A 14766-nucleotide genomic window follows, 5' to 3' on the forward strand; every position below is an offset into this window, starting at 1 on the left:
GCTAATTAACAAATGTTCATTGATTCAAATTAAGTTAAATCAAATTCAGGATTCAAATTCAGTTCTTCTACTCTGGGCCTAATTTTTCCTCATCTATAAAATGAGGGACTTGAATTAGAAAAACAGAGAAGTCATAGAAGATGAAAGGGACCTTAGAGCCGAGGTGAGCTGGACCCAACTCATACAGGCTGGTGATAGCCAATTCTTAAATTTTCAGCCAGAACATTTGCCTCTCACAAATCAACCAGTGCTACAGATCTGGGCTTGATTCATTGTTTTGTTGATTGTCTAGACTTAAGAAAGTGATGGAAAAAATGTTAATAATGAAAATTAAATTTAAAAGTATATCCTGGGGTAGCTAGGTGGCACAGTGGATAAAGCTCCAGCCTTGAATTCAGGAGGACCCGAGTTCAAATCCAAGCCTCAGACACTTGACCGTTACTAATCTGTATGACCCTGGGCAAGTCACTTAACACTCATTGCCTTGTGCTCCCCCCCCCAAAAAAAGTATATCCTTTATCCATGTCTGTTTGTTTGATTGGAGAGACAGTTGTTAAACATTTACTAGTTTGCTTAATTGGGTTTCTCCTTACAAAGGAAGGCTTAACCTAGGGTAGTGGTTTGGAAGTTGTATCTGCAAATGAGTATAGTGTAAGAACAAAAGACACTAATAAAATGTTTTTAAAATTAAAATAAAGAATAACCAAAGTTGAAAATGATGAGAACTAAAAAAAGCAAAATTTAAGCAAATGAAAAAGTATGCAAATGCAAAGTCAAATACATTATTCTCCCACCCTGGAAAAACAACAACGACATTTACCAGTACATTCCTGCTTTAGAGCAGGGCTTCTTAAATTTTTTTCTGCCCATGACCCCTTTTTGCCCTAGAAATTTTTATACAACCCTGAGTATATAGGTATATAAAATAGGTATACATAACCTTTTACTGTTGCCAAATTTTTCACAACTTCCACATTCAGTTATGCGACCCCATATAGAGTTGCAACCCACAGTTTAAGGAAGGAGTTTGGCTTACAGTCATGTAGATGTTCAAATATACAGATGAGGAAACCCTGGGAAATTAAGTGACTTCTTCAAAGTTACACTCTCAGAGACAAAGGTAGCACCAGAACCTATCAGAGATGCTTTCCACGATAATTTGCCCAAAATCTAGCTAGTTTCAACCTTCTGTGTTTGATTTTTTTTAAGGTAGAATCTCTGAAAGAGCCTTTAGAAGTAGCTCACACAGGTCTCAGTTGGGACAGGAAGGAAGATTTGAGGGATGACATTTTAGTCGGGATCTTTTTTCATGAGAGTTACATCATGAAGGCGTCTCCAGCAAAAGAATTTCAAAAATATTCCACTTTTTCCATTGGGAAGCCAACAATGACTGTCAGCTCAAGCACCTGTAATATCAAGGCAGGGAGTGCAGAGGGATGCCCAAAAGTTTATAAAAGTGCTGTGGCAGGGGCAGCTAGGTGGCACAGTGGATAGAGCACTGGCCATGGAGTCAAGAGGACCTGAGTTCAAATGCAGCCTCAGACACTTAACACTTACTAGCTGTGTGACCCTGGGCAAGTCACTTAACCCCAATTGCCTCACCAAAAAGAAAAAAAAAAAGTGCAGTGGCAACAGGGTAGGACCTGACCTGAGCTTTCAGTGATAGGCTCCAGGTGAGTCAGTTCCCTCCAACAAGGCAGGGCAGCGCCTATTTTGTAATTGGGAGTCTTAGTCACCCAGGACACTTGTTGTTGATGGTATGACGATGTTGTCATTGTTGCTAGTCCTTCATTCTCAAAGAGGACCACGATATCATGACTTGCAGTGAATTGGATTTAAGTGAGGGAGGGTGGTGAGGGCTTAGGTAACTTCCCTTCTAAGTGCTACATTCCAGGACTTCAAAATGTAGCTTATTTTTTTTTCCTCTTTTAACAAACTACCCCTAGTCTGTTTTCTAATTTTTTTATCCAAAAAGTATAACTTGAAGGCTTATGCTTCCAGGCTGGGGAAGAGGGGGAAATTATCAAGAAGAAAAAAAAAGGATATCTTCACTAAATGTCATTCCCTTATTTGCAAAAGAAGTTCTGTTTTCTTGACTTCTTTATTTTCTTGAGGCTGCAAAGGTGACTTGGGATAGAGCACATCAAAGTTCAAATCCCACCTGAGACGCTTATTAGCTGCGTGATCCTGGGCAAGTTGCCTAACCACTGTTTGCCTCAGTTTCCTCATCTGAAAAATGGGGATAAAAAGAATGTACCTATTCTCCCAGGATTGTTAGGTGGATAAGCTGCAATAATACAGCTATCTTACCTTGAGTGTAAAGAATGACTCCCAAGTGTTTGCATAATTCAAACTTGCACTATAAATTTCCATTAGAATCAATTACCAGAATCAGTTAGATTCTAGTAGATTAGAATCTATTAGACTAGAATCAATTACTGTATTTTACTGTATTACTTTATTACTATGTATTTGAAGTTATAACTTCAAATAGTACAAATTTGACAAATGACCACTTCACAAGTTGCATTATTCACAATAATCAGGGCCTAGTTGTATTTGGAAAGTGCTTTGCAAACTTTAAAATACTATATAAATGCTAGCTATTATTGTTGTTGGTAGTGATGTGGGGTTTTTTTAGGTAGCAACATCTACTCTGTAGGCATCTTGCACAGTCTATTAATTTACACATTGTCTCTCCCATTAGAATATAAGTCCCTTGAGGGCAGGAGTTGTTTTTGCTTCTACTTTATTTCTCCAACACTTAGCCTAGTTCCTGGCTCATAGTAATACTTATTGCCTGATTGATGTATGTGCCTTATTTCTTTTAAATCAAAGTGAATTATTGTTTCCCAGTAACTAATCAGACACTTATGAAAACATTGTAATTCATAGGACTGTTGCCTCTACTTGGCAGAGATTAAAAGGAATCTTATCCTCCTTCAAGAAAGAGGCTTCAACAGAGACAAGCATAATCCAGAAGTCTATCTATATTAATATTCAAGGGAAATGTGGGGCACTGCTGGCCATTCAAAGAAGTCAAACCACTTTCTCTTTTCCTCCTCCCTCCTCCCCCAACTTAAAGCCATGAGGGAATACTCCCTGTTGTGTTTCATGTGAAATTTATCAAACTGAACCATTTGCTTGCAAATGGTTCTCATGGGAAAGCTAAATTTTACTAGGAAGTAGGAAATGTCTCAGAAACAACATGAATTAAAAAAACAGTGTCAATTGTTTCCTCTTCACAACTCTAGGAGGTGAGTCCAGCAGCTTTATCTCAAAAGTCACAAGGATGGAAGCCGCCAACTGGTTCCTTCAAGTAAATCAAAAGAAGGTGGGTTCTGATTTTGTTCCCTTCCTTTAAATGTTATCATTTGAGTAATAAATAATGAGTAAGCTTTGGTAAAGTTAAAAAAAATATTAGTTTTAGATTCAAGGGACTTGGGTTCAAATTTCACCTTTGATGCTTGCTACCTGTGTGACCTTGAGCAAATTGCTTAACCTCTCTGTGCCCCAGTTTCCTCATCTACAAAATGAGAGAGTAGGACTACATGGCCTCTGAGGTCCCTGTTGTTATTATTCAGTTATTTCAATCATGTCTGCTCTTTGTGACCCTATTTGGAGCTTTCTTGACAAAGATACTGGAGTGGTTTGCCATTTCCCTCTCCAGCTCATTTTACAGATGAGAAAACTGAGGCAAACAGGGTTAAGTGACTTGTTCAGGGTCACACAGCTAGTAAGTGTCTAAGACAGGATTTGAACTCAGGTCTTCCTGACTCCAGGGCTGGCACTCTATCCACTGAACCATCTAGCTGCCCCTTCTAAGGTCCCTACTAGCTGTAAATCTATGATCCTATGATGTTGTAGCATTGTAATGGTTTCAAAGCAAAATCTTCACAACCATCCTGTGCAAGTCATTTAACACTACTCGCCTCAGTTTCCTAATCTGTAAAATGAGTTGGAGAAGGAAATGGCAAACCACTCCAGTATCTTTGCCAAGAAAACTCCAAATGGGGCCACAAAGGGGTAGACATGACTGAAAAAAGACTGAGCAACAACACAATCATTCTGTCAGTTAAATAATGGCATTAAACCCATTTTACAGGTAAGCAAATAGGAGCACAGAATATAATGCTTGTCAACCGCAGAACCAGGATTTAAACCCAGATATTCTATTTCCAAGTCCTTTACCCTTTACACCATATCCTATTAAGGAATTAATTTAAGAAGTGGAGAAAGAAAACAAATCTTGCAACATTAAACATTTTCTCAACAGAGCTTCCTGGCAAATTGCCAACACTAACACTAAGCACACACATATTACTTTTATCATGACTTCATTCCTCCAAGGGCATTTGGCTAAACTGTTTAAAACTACTAGGATCTACTGGTGGCCAATTCTTTTAACTCTCTAGTAGTGATCATTATTATTGAATATGGCCCCTGTCTACAGTGATCCCAGGAGCGGACCTTGAAATCAAGCAGTAGGGAAAGTACTTTCTAAAGAGAGGTCCTCAGATATAGGAAAAGCTTGTTAGATCCTTGCCATTCACACACTAGAGATGTCGCTTGCTATCAGCTTCTACAGCTTCCTTCCATCTTCCCTTTGATATTAAGCTCAGGATGATATCAAGCATTTTCCCCCTAAAAAGTGATACTAGAGTTTAACAGAGAGATGATGCTTGAAAATGTAGATTTGGGAGTCATCTCTGTAAAAATTGTAATTGAACCCATGGATGCTTATGAGATGGGGTATAGAGAGAGAAGAAGAAACAGCTCATGACAGAATCTTGGGAGAGAATCATAGTTGCGACATGGACAGGGATATTGATCATGCAGCAAAGGAGACAAGGAAGGGCCCCTCGGTGTCCAACTGGTTTTGCTTCACTGCACTTATTATAAGGACAGTTAAGTGGCCCCCAGCCTAGAGGCAGGAAGACTCATCTTCTTGAGTTCAAATCTGACCTCAGACACTTACTATGATCTTGGCCAAATCACCATTCTAGCATCTTTAACAAGAAAACCCCAAATGGGATCATGAAGAATCAGATATGACTGAAATGACTGAACAACATTAACAGGGATCTCTAGTCCTACTCCCTCACTTTATAGATGAAGAAACTGGTTAAGTGATTTGCCTAAATTAACCCAGGTGATAAACATCAGAACTGAGATCTGAACCCAAGACTCTTGAATCTAAAACCATTTTTTTTAAACTTTACCAAAACTAAATTATTCATTATTCTTATTCTTATATAATAAGGTAGGACTGGAGCCAGGAGAGAGAAATATAACAAAGGTGAGGGGGGAATGGAGAAGAAGGGCTTGGGCATAGAAATCAGGATGGATGAGGGCTGAGAAAAAGCCAACACATAAAGCAATTTGCAGAGCACTGGTAACCTTGTAGAGAGAAGTTTCTCTTGAGTAGTATAGTCTGAAGACCAAGGGCTAACAAGGGGTTGAGAAGTGAGGAAATATCTACTTATTGTTTATGATTTTCCAAACTCCAGCCCTTTTTAGTGCACCCATGTGGGTCAATGTACACTCAATCTATGTCACTACAAATCTATGTCACCCCGTCTCAACTGGGCACCCACTATTACAGGGCAATCTCATTACTCTTCCATGACTCTGTCACATTCTCCAAGGCAATGGTTCCAAACCTTCCTTTCCCTCTTTAAGCCACCTACAACCATCCTCTAACCCCCTTTTCATATTTTAATGAAACATGAAAGTCGTACAAATGCCAGCTCCCCCTCCTCCCAAATGTCATACTTAAAACCACCTGAACATCATCTGCATTTCTCTTCTCTTTTATTCCAGTCTGTAGTGAACGGGTGGCACTTATTGCCAACACCAACTCCTCTATTACCTTTGACCCTGTCCTTTACCGTAAGGAAGTCAAACTCCATGCTGCTCAAAACTCCAGAGAGCTGCCCAAAGCAGATTAAACCATAACTGAGAAATGCTTAACAAAATAAATAAGAATCGGGGGGGCAGCTAGGTGGCACAGTGGATAAGGCACCAGCCTTGGATTCAGGAGGACCTGAGTTCAAATCCAGCCTCAGACACTTACTAGCTGTGTGCCCCTGGGCAAGTCACTTAACCCCTATTGCCCTAAAAAAAGAAAGAAAAAAGAAAGAAGACTCTAATACAATGTGAACAGTGTTCATTTGTGGTTTTCTAAGTCTATATGCAGAATGCAGGGATCGGTTTCTCTTTGAGTTTGACAGCACCGTTATAACATCCCCTCCTGGGGCCTGACCCTTTGGTCCTTGTCTCTCTCTTCCTGACTTTGTCTCCCCTTACCTGAAGCCTCTTTCTCTACTGCCCACAGACATGCCCAAATTGTCAACTTTCTTGCAACTTACAGTCTTGGGGACTTGGAGCTCTGAGAAGTGAATTTTCCTTGATGCTCCAGCCAATATGAGTCTGAGGCATGGTAGGAACCCAAGTCTTTCTAACTATGAAGTCATCTCTCTATCCACTAGACCACACTGTTTCTTATGAGACTTCTTCCTGAGTGGTGAAGTGGAAATGTATTACAGTCATTCTCCAAGAATGGCCATGGCTGAAGCAAACGGCATTGAGCTGAATAATTCAAAACCACGGGTCAATCAATAAACACTTAAGTGCCTTCTATGCACCAGGCACTGCGCTAAGCACTTGGGATACAAAAAGAGGCAAAAGATTGTCCCTTTCTTCAAGGAGCTAACAATCCAAAGGGGGAGACAACTTGAAAACAAATACAAGAAGAGTTGGGGAAAGCTTCCTGTAGAAGGTGGGATTTTAGTGGGGAGGTCAATAGATGGATATGTGGAGGGAGAACATTGCAGATATAGAGGACAAGTGAAGACTTCTTTTTTTATCTTTCACTTCTCTTCAAAGATGGATAGGGACAGTGGAGGAGGGGCTGGTGACACCCTCTCTGACTCTTCCCTTGCTGTCAGCTGCTCAGGATTTTGCAAGACAAATGTCATCTCAGGACAATGACTTCTGCTCCAAACTCAGTTACTTCTTTTCCTAAAATGGAGGTAGAGTTGATGATAAGCTCCCTCCTAGGGACTAGTGTGAGGAAGGTCTGCTCAGGCTAATTATTCAGGATTTGGCGAATATCAAATAGTATTTAAGTAATCAAAACACCCAGACCAATGGAAAGCATCCTGAAGGGTGGCAACTTGACTCTCCCAAATCTTAGCCATTGCCCTAAGAACAGAATAAGCATGCCACCTTCCATTACCAGGGGAAATGTCCTATTTTCAATGAGACTATGTATTTCTCAATGTGTATGTAACAGCACCCTGCCATTTTGGCATGCTCTGACTCACTATGATGGGAATATAAAATGAAAGAAGTAAGCATTGGTAACTGAGAAGATATTTTTACCCAGAGTTCCCCAATGTCCATGACATTAATCTTAAGTGGGCTTCCAAAAATGAAGAAAGTCCATATGGGGCATGTGAGCAAAGGAAAAAAGTATGGCAGCCATGATGGAGAAGTTAGGGGTCAAGACAGGGTTGAGACCCCCATCGTAGACTAACTCACTCTAAGTCACCCCTATGGTTAGATGTGAGTGCTTGTCAGGGATTTTTAAATATTTTTTTCCTCTTTGTTTTGTTTCTCTGTCTCTGAGATACTGAAATTTGTTCTTTCTCCTTCTCTAGTTTAAGCAGAATATTAACAGTTCATTTGCTGTTGTTTTCTTTTGAAATAATTCTCCACTTTCTTCTTTGCTCTTTTATATTTTCACACACACACACACACACACACACACACACACACACACACACCCCTTTTCCAAAAACATTTTCTACTTTATCCACTGAAATTCTTTTTTTATAGTCCTAATCCAAAGAAAATTCTGTTTTTGATTTTGATTTGGGTTTGGGTTTGTTTTAGTCTCCCACATCTAACCACCCAGGGGAGATTGCCAAGCCTTAGAGCCATCCAGCTCCAAGCACCAGCAGCCTAGCTAGAGATAATACATGCAGCACCATCCAGCCCTCTGATTTAGTTCCATGGCACAGAAATGAAGTCGTCACCCATCCCCCTTGAGCTAGGCCAGTCTTTCAAACCATGGCATGGGAAGAAGCCATAGGGAGCCCATGGAGTCCAGGATAAGGCTCTCTATGTTCCAAGGGTAGGGTCAAGGGGGGCAAAGATTCATATTCTCTTCTGTCCTTTGACTCCCTCACCAAGCCTCCAGCTTTGGCAGATGGGCAAAAATACAACCGGTGCCTTTAGCTCCCAGCCAGGCTTCAGCTTCCTCCCTTTCCTCCCAGTCTCACCCCACTGCCAGCTTGAACCACCCCAGTTTGGGCTGGTGGCCACCAAATATCATATCACAACAAGTTTCTAAAACAATGAAATGGCAATTAGAAAGAGTTGGTTTGAAATCCTGGCTGACAAAGGCTACAAGCTGATATGGACCCAAAAAAGGCCCTTTATTCATTCTTCCCCTCTCCCGGAGGGAAGGAAACCAAGAAGGAAATGTTTGGACAGTTAACAGAGGGCCCCTTCCAGCCACAGAGGCGGGAACCCAGAATATGTAGTTTACCAGCCTACTCCACCATCTCTGGCCCCCACTGGCTCCCAAGCTTTTCAGGCACCTACAGCTCTCAGTTCTGTGACTTCCCACATCAGAGCAGAGGGATGGTCACTGCCAATTCTTCAGTACCCTGTCTGGACGGCATAGGATATAGTCCCAGGCTGACTGCTGTACCTTCTGTCACCATCCTACCTGGCTTCTCTCCTTTTCTGAATTCTGTCCAATTCAATGGCAGGGGTATTGCCTCCAAGAGTCCCTTTCTGAATCTTATAGTCCCATGAGAATGGCTACAGTTCTATTCCATTAACATATCCTATTAGATATAGTTCCAGCCTCAAGTTAGGGAGACTTGGGTTTAAATTCTGCCTCTGACACATACTGGTTATGTGACTGTGGCCCAGTCCCTTAACTCCAAAGTGCCCTACGGATCTCTCTGAGGCTACAAGTTGTAGTGAAACTAGAGAGTAACATTGATAGAGGGAGTTTCCTCGCTAGGAGTTCCCAATGCCAGTGAAATCACAAATCCAGTTTTTAAATATGTAAATAGTTTCACACAGCTCGGTTATTTGAAGAAGGTTTATGGCTCTTTTGCAAATTTATAACTCACAAAATGATGATAAGCTAACAGGAAATGAATTAAGTTATAGGTATATACTGTTATCTTACACATAAAATAATAATGCTAAAGAAATAAACAACAGATGGGCTTTCAGAAACAAGAGCCTACAGAACAGCATTAGAATCAAGGTTAGCACCCACTTAGCTTATCGGTGGGTGGCAGACCCCTGAAGAGGAAAATAGAAGCTCATAACTAGGAATTTCAACAGCAGTTCCCTCAGAAGGCTAGCTGGAAAATGGATCATAAAGAGTAAACAGTCATTCAGACAGGGAGATTTGGTTTGGTTGTTCTTTCCTAAGGGCCATCAGAAGAGAGACTATTGGACCCTTTTACAAGGAGCATTCCACATCATAAAAAAGGGCTCACTCAAAAATATGTGTGTTGATTTGGATGCACAATCCAGGAGGGCACCAGGTGCCCCTTATTTGGCCATGCCCATTTTTATCATCATGGGTTGGGCTGCCAACACTGCAGGCCTTTTCTGAACAGATGGAGCAAAGTTCTCAGCAAACTCCAAACATCTTGAGTATACCATCACATAGCCAGTGCTCCTGGCCACAAACCATTAGGGAGATCACTAACTGCCCCTCCCCAGCCTTTGCTGAATAGCAAGAAATCACCAGGGAAAATTCCTGCTTCTCCCCAATTCCCTAATTCCACATTATTCATTAACAGAGTTAATGTATCTCAATGAACAGTTACCATGGAGTAATTGATAGCAATAGCAGTAATTAATAATAACTGCTATATAGTAGCTAATTTATGTAGTGCCTACTATGTGCCAGGCACAGGGATAAGCACTTTAAAATATTTTCTCCTTTGATCCACCACAAACCTTGTAGGTAGGTTCTATTATTATTTCCATTTTATAATTGAGGAAATTGAGGCAGAAATTACTTAAGTGACATGCCCAGGGTCACATAGCTAGTAAGTACCTTGAGGCTAGATTTGAACTCAAGGCTTCCTGACTCCAGATCCAATGCTTTATCCACTGTTCCAGCTAGCTTCCCTAATTGAAAGTGTTAGAGAAGGGGGCAGCTAGGTGGCACAGTGGATAAAGCACTGGCCCTGGATTCAGGAGTACCTGAGTTCAAACCCAGCCTCAGACACTTGACACTTACTAGCTGTGTGACCCTGGGCAAGTCACTTAACCCTCATTCCCTGCAAAAAAACAAAAACGAAAACAAAAACAAAAGTGTTAGAGAATGATGATGATTATTCCTAAGAATCCAAGATACTCTATACTATCCCAGTCTAACAGAAGAGCTAGGATAAAATGTATGTGTTGAGGAGGCAAAGGGAAGCTCTTTAGCACATAAATTGGAAGTGGAGAAAGGGGAGGGAGAGAATATCCACACAAAAAGGAAACATTACATAAACCATGGAAATATTAGTACAGCAAAGTGTGATGTGATCTTTATAGAAAGTGCATACTCAGGGTTCACGATTCTGTTTTCTCTTTGCCTGTGTTCCAGGAGTCTCACCATCTCTGTCTCCTCTTTTCTCTGTCCCTCTCCATTTTAATCCTGCCATATTGCTCTCCACCTCGGGCCATGATTGACCAACTGAATTCCACAGTCTCCAATTCAAATCAATGATTGCACTCTGTCCACTACCTTTTTTTTTTTTTAGTGAGGCAATTGGGGTTAAGTGACTTGCCCAGGGTCACACAGCTAGTTAAGTGTTAAGTGTCTGAGGCCGGATTTGAACTCAGGTACTCCTGACTCCAAGGCCGGTGCTCTATCCACTGCGCCACCTAGCTGCCCTGTCCACTACTTTTAATCAGCACCCAGGAACTAACTGTCAATGGTCTTCCAAAAAGAGTTAATTCTATTTTCCCCAGGCTTGTTTAAGGTGAATTGGCTCCATGCCATGAAATCTGATGCCAGCCGGTTTCCAGGTGTTGTCAAAAGAGATAAAAGGAAGGTAAGATCAAGAGAATGTTTTAATTAAAAGAGAAGTAGGAGGGGGGTTGTGATTCTGAGGGGGAAACTACAACTCAGGGACCAGTCACCAAATGATCCTGCAGATTTCATTCTTTAAGGGGGAAAGCTCACTCTGCCTCCCTGAGCCTCAGTTTCCTCTTCTGTAAAATGGTAGTGATAATTCTTCTGGCACCTCTCCCTTAGAAATATTGTGAGGCTCTAATAAGAAGATACTTAAAAGCAACTTGGCAAACTTGAAAGACCTAAATAAGTGTCCATTACTATTAATAATCATATCCATGCAGAGGAAGGAAGGAAGGAAGGAAGGAAGGAAGGAAGGAAGGAAGGAAGGAAGGAAGGAAGGAAGGAAGGAAGGAAGGAAGGAAGGAAGGAAGGAAAAGAAATGCTTCTTCCCTTGTCCTTATCCTTAGTTCATCTAGCAAGATGAAATTATGGAGTAATTGATAGCAATTGATAGTTGGTTTACTCCAACATCAACATGGCCACAGAGAGAAAGGTAGCCAGCCAGTCTCCCTTCTGGCCATTGGTTTATTATGCAATTGACAAAAAGGCAATGGGCTTGCTGTCTCCCCACAAGTAGAATGAAAGTGAGGCTTCTGTGAAATAATTGCTTACAGACTGTTAATTTAAGCATGTCACTGCTTGGCCACCAGCTACATGACTGTGAGTAATTCATTTAATCTTAAGAAGCTTCAGTCTCCTTAGCTATGTAATGAGGTTATAAATGAACAAATCAGGGGCAGCTAGGTGGTGCAGTGGATAAAGCATCTGTCCTGGATTCAGGAGGACCTAAGTTCAAGTCTGGCCTCAGGCACTTGACACTAGCTGTGTCACCCTGGGGGAGTCACTTAACCCTCATTGCCCTGCAATCAATAAATGATAGATAGATTGATAGATAGATAGATAGATAGATAGATAGATAGATAGATAGATAGATAGATAGATAGATGATAGATAGATACATGAATGAATGAATAAATAAACAAATAAATGAAGTAATCTCTAAAGTTCCTTCTAGCACAAAATTCTATGATTCTAAAGGTTATATTATTGTTGTTGCTTTTTAAAAGCATCTTTTTACCTGGAAAAATAACCTGCACTCAGTCCAACTCAATTGATGTGTTAGTATGGCCACTCTGGTTTTTGCTTGTTTGCTTGTTTGGGGTTGTTGTTGTTTTGTTTTGTTTTGTTTTGTTTCTCATTTATTGTCTGTTACAAGGGATGGCTCACTGGGTAGGGAAGGGAAGAAAAAATATCATCAGAAGTGAAGCTCATGTAAAAATAAGACAAAAATAAGAATGTTGAAACCATTTCATCTCATAAAGTAGAGTTATGGAGACATACCTACCAAGAAGACAAAGAATTCAAGGATTCTATTGCTGATGAGGCATGCCCTAGCAGTCATGAAATATAATTAATACAAATCAGCACATTTCTTTCTGATAAAGTTGAATTGATACAAAAATGTGGGCACTCACGACAAAGTGAAACCTTCAAAGCTAAACCTTGTCAGTCCCAGTTCTTCAATCAGGCCCTTATCCTCTTATATCTGGCCTTCTCATTGATCAAGTCTCTCCCCATTCCAGCGTATCCTCTAGTGGGCTGTCAAATTTATCACTCTAAAGCATAGGTCTGACCATGCCACCCCCTATTCCATTAACTCTACTGGCTCCCTATTACCTCCATAATCAAATGACACAAGCCCCATTGCAGTTGCTCCAGTATAACGCTCCATCCCCCTACTTTGTGCCTTTTCCCTGACTGTTCCCCATGCCTGGAGCACTCTCCCTCCTTGTTTCTGCCTTTTCTCATCCTCAGCTTCCTTCTGCTTCCTGACAAGCCCCAGCTAAAGTCTCATCTTCTGCAAGAAGATGAAAAGGAGTCCTCTCCATTCTCATGGCTTCCTTCCCTCTCAGAAGACCCCCAATTCATCCTGAGTAGGGCACTTGTTTGTTCACAGTAGTTTGCATGTTGTCTCCCCAATTTGACTGTGAGCTGCTTGAGAGCAGAGATTGGGGTTTTTTTGGTTTTGGTTTGGGGGGTTTGGGGGTTTTGTGGAACAATGAGGGTTAAGCGACTGGCCCAAAGTCATACAGCTAGTAAGTATCAAATGTCTGAGACCGGATTTGAACTGAGATCCTCCTGAATCCAGGGTTGGTGCTTTATCCACTGCACCACCTAGCTGCCCCTCCCAGATTATTTTTCTTTGTAACCCTGGAACTCAGCACACTGCTGAAACATAGTAGGTGTTTAATAAATGCTTGTAGATTGACTGAGTTCCAGTATTTGGGGTTTTTTTGTTTGTTTGTTTGTTTTGGTTTGTTGTTTTATGGTGAGGCAATTGGGGTTAAGTGACTTGCCCAGGGTCACACAGCTAGTAAGTGTTAAGTGTCTGAGGCCAGATTTGAACTGAGGTCCTCCTGAATCCAGGGCTGGTGCTCTGTCCACTGCACCACCTAGCTGCCTCCAGTCCCAGTATTTGTAAACTGAGGGGCATGAACAGGTGGCATCCTCTGCCATCTGTAAAGTTCGATGGTCCTAAATTTATTAATTTCCTCAAAGTATTAACTCTGCCTATGGGGAAGGCTTCCTGAGAAAATGAAAAGAGGCCAGGTCTTGAGGTCACAGCATTTGCATTCTAGTTTCAGCTCTTGATACTTAGTGGCTGCCTGATCCCAGACAAATCAATTAACATTAAAATCCTGACTTCTACAGGAAGCCCTTCCCAATCTCTTGCAGCTCCAGCACCTTCCCTCTGGGCATTCTATCCTATTGATGCTGTATATATATGTTTGCACATTGTCTCTCCTTGCAATGGTGAGGGCCTCAGGAGCAGGGACTGCCTTTTGCCTTTCTTTGGATCCCCAGTGCTTAACACAATGCCTGGCACATAGTAGGTGCTTACTGACTGAGTGACAGCTTTAACATCTGTGAGCCTCATTTTCATCTATAAAATAAGAATTTTTTAAATGGAGAGAAGGGAGCAGGAGGAAATCCACAAAGAAAGACAGACAAGCTGGACTTTGACAAAAGGTTGGACTCTTCATATACTTTATTCTTAGAATTATGTTTCATTTTCTTTCATTATATATTTGTCCATGGTTGTCTAGACATTCTGATTTTTTTTGTGGGGCAATGAGGGTTAAGTGACTTGGTCGGGGTCACACAGCTAGTAAGTGTCACGTGTCTGAGGCCAGATTTGAACTCAGGTCCTCCTAAATCCAGGGCCAGTGCTCTATCCACTGTACCACCTAGCTGCCCCCCTATTCATATACTTTAAAGAAAAGTAAGCTGTATCTAATGAAGATCTGTGATTTCATGTATAATCCTCTTTTTCCTGTTCAAAAGTATACATGAGGGCAGCTAGGTGGCGCAGTGGATAAAGCACCGGCCCTGGATTCAGGAGTTCATGAGTTCAAATCTGGCCTCAGACACTTGACACTTACTAGCTGTGTGACCCTGGGCAAGTCACTTAACCCCCATTGCCCCCCAAAAATAATAAATTTTTTAAAAAGTATACATGAATGCCCATTCTACCTGGGATTTGTTAAGTTCAGAATAAAAATAAAAATTTATTTAAAAATAAGACAAAGAGGGGCAGCTAGGTGGTGTAGTGGATAAATCACTGTCCCTGTATTCAGGAGGATCAGAGT

General features: G+C 41.3%; 1 protein-coding gene across 6 annotated transcripts in view; it reads right to left on the reverse strand.

The window, feature by feature from the left end:
- SLC4A4 (solute carrier family 4 member 4) overlaps positions 1–14766 on the reverse strand; it is a 432216-nt gene that overhangs the window by 344916 nt on the left and 72534 nt on the right. The window lies entirely within an intron of this gene.

The sequence above is a fragment of the Dromiciops gliroides genome, chromosome 6, assembly GCF_019393635.1.
Source record: "Dromiciops gliroides isolate mDroGli1 chromosome 6, mDroGli1.pri, whole genome shotgun sequence".
NCBI classification, from domain to species: domain Eukaryota; kingdom Metazoa; phylum Chordata; class Mammalia; order Microbiotheria; family Microbiotheriidae; genus Dromiciops; species Dromiciops gliroides.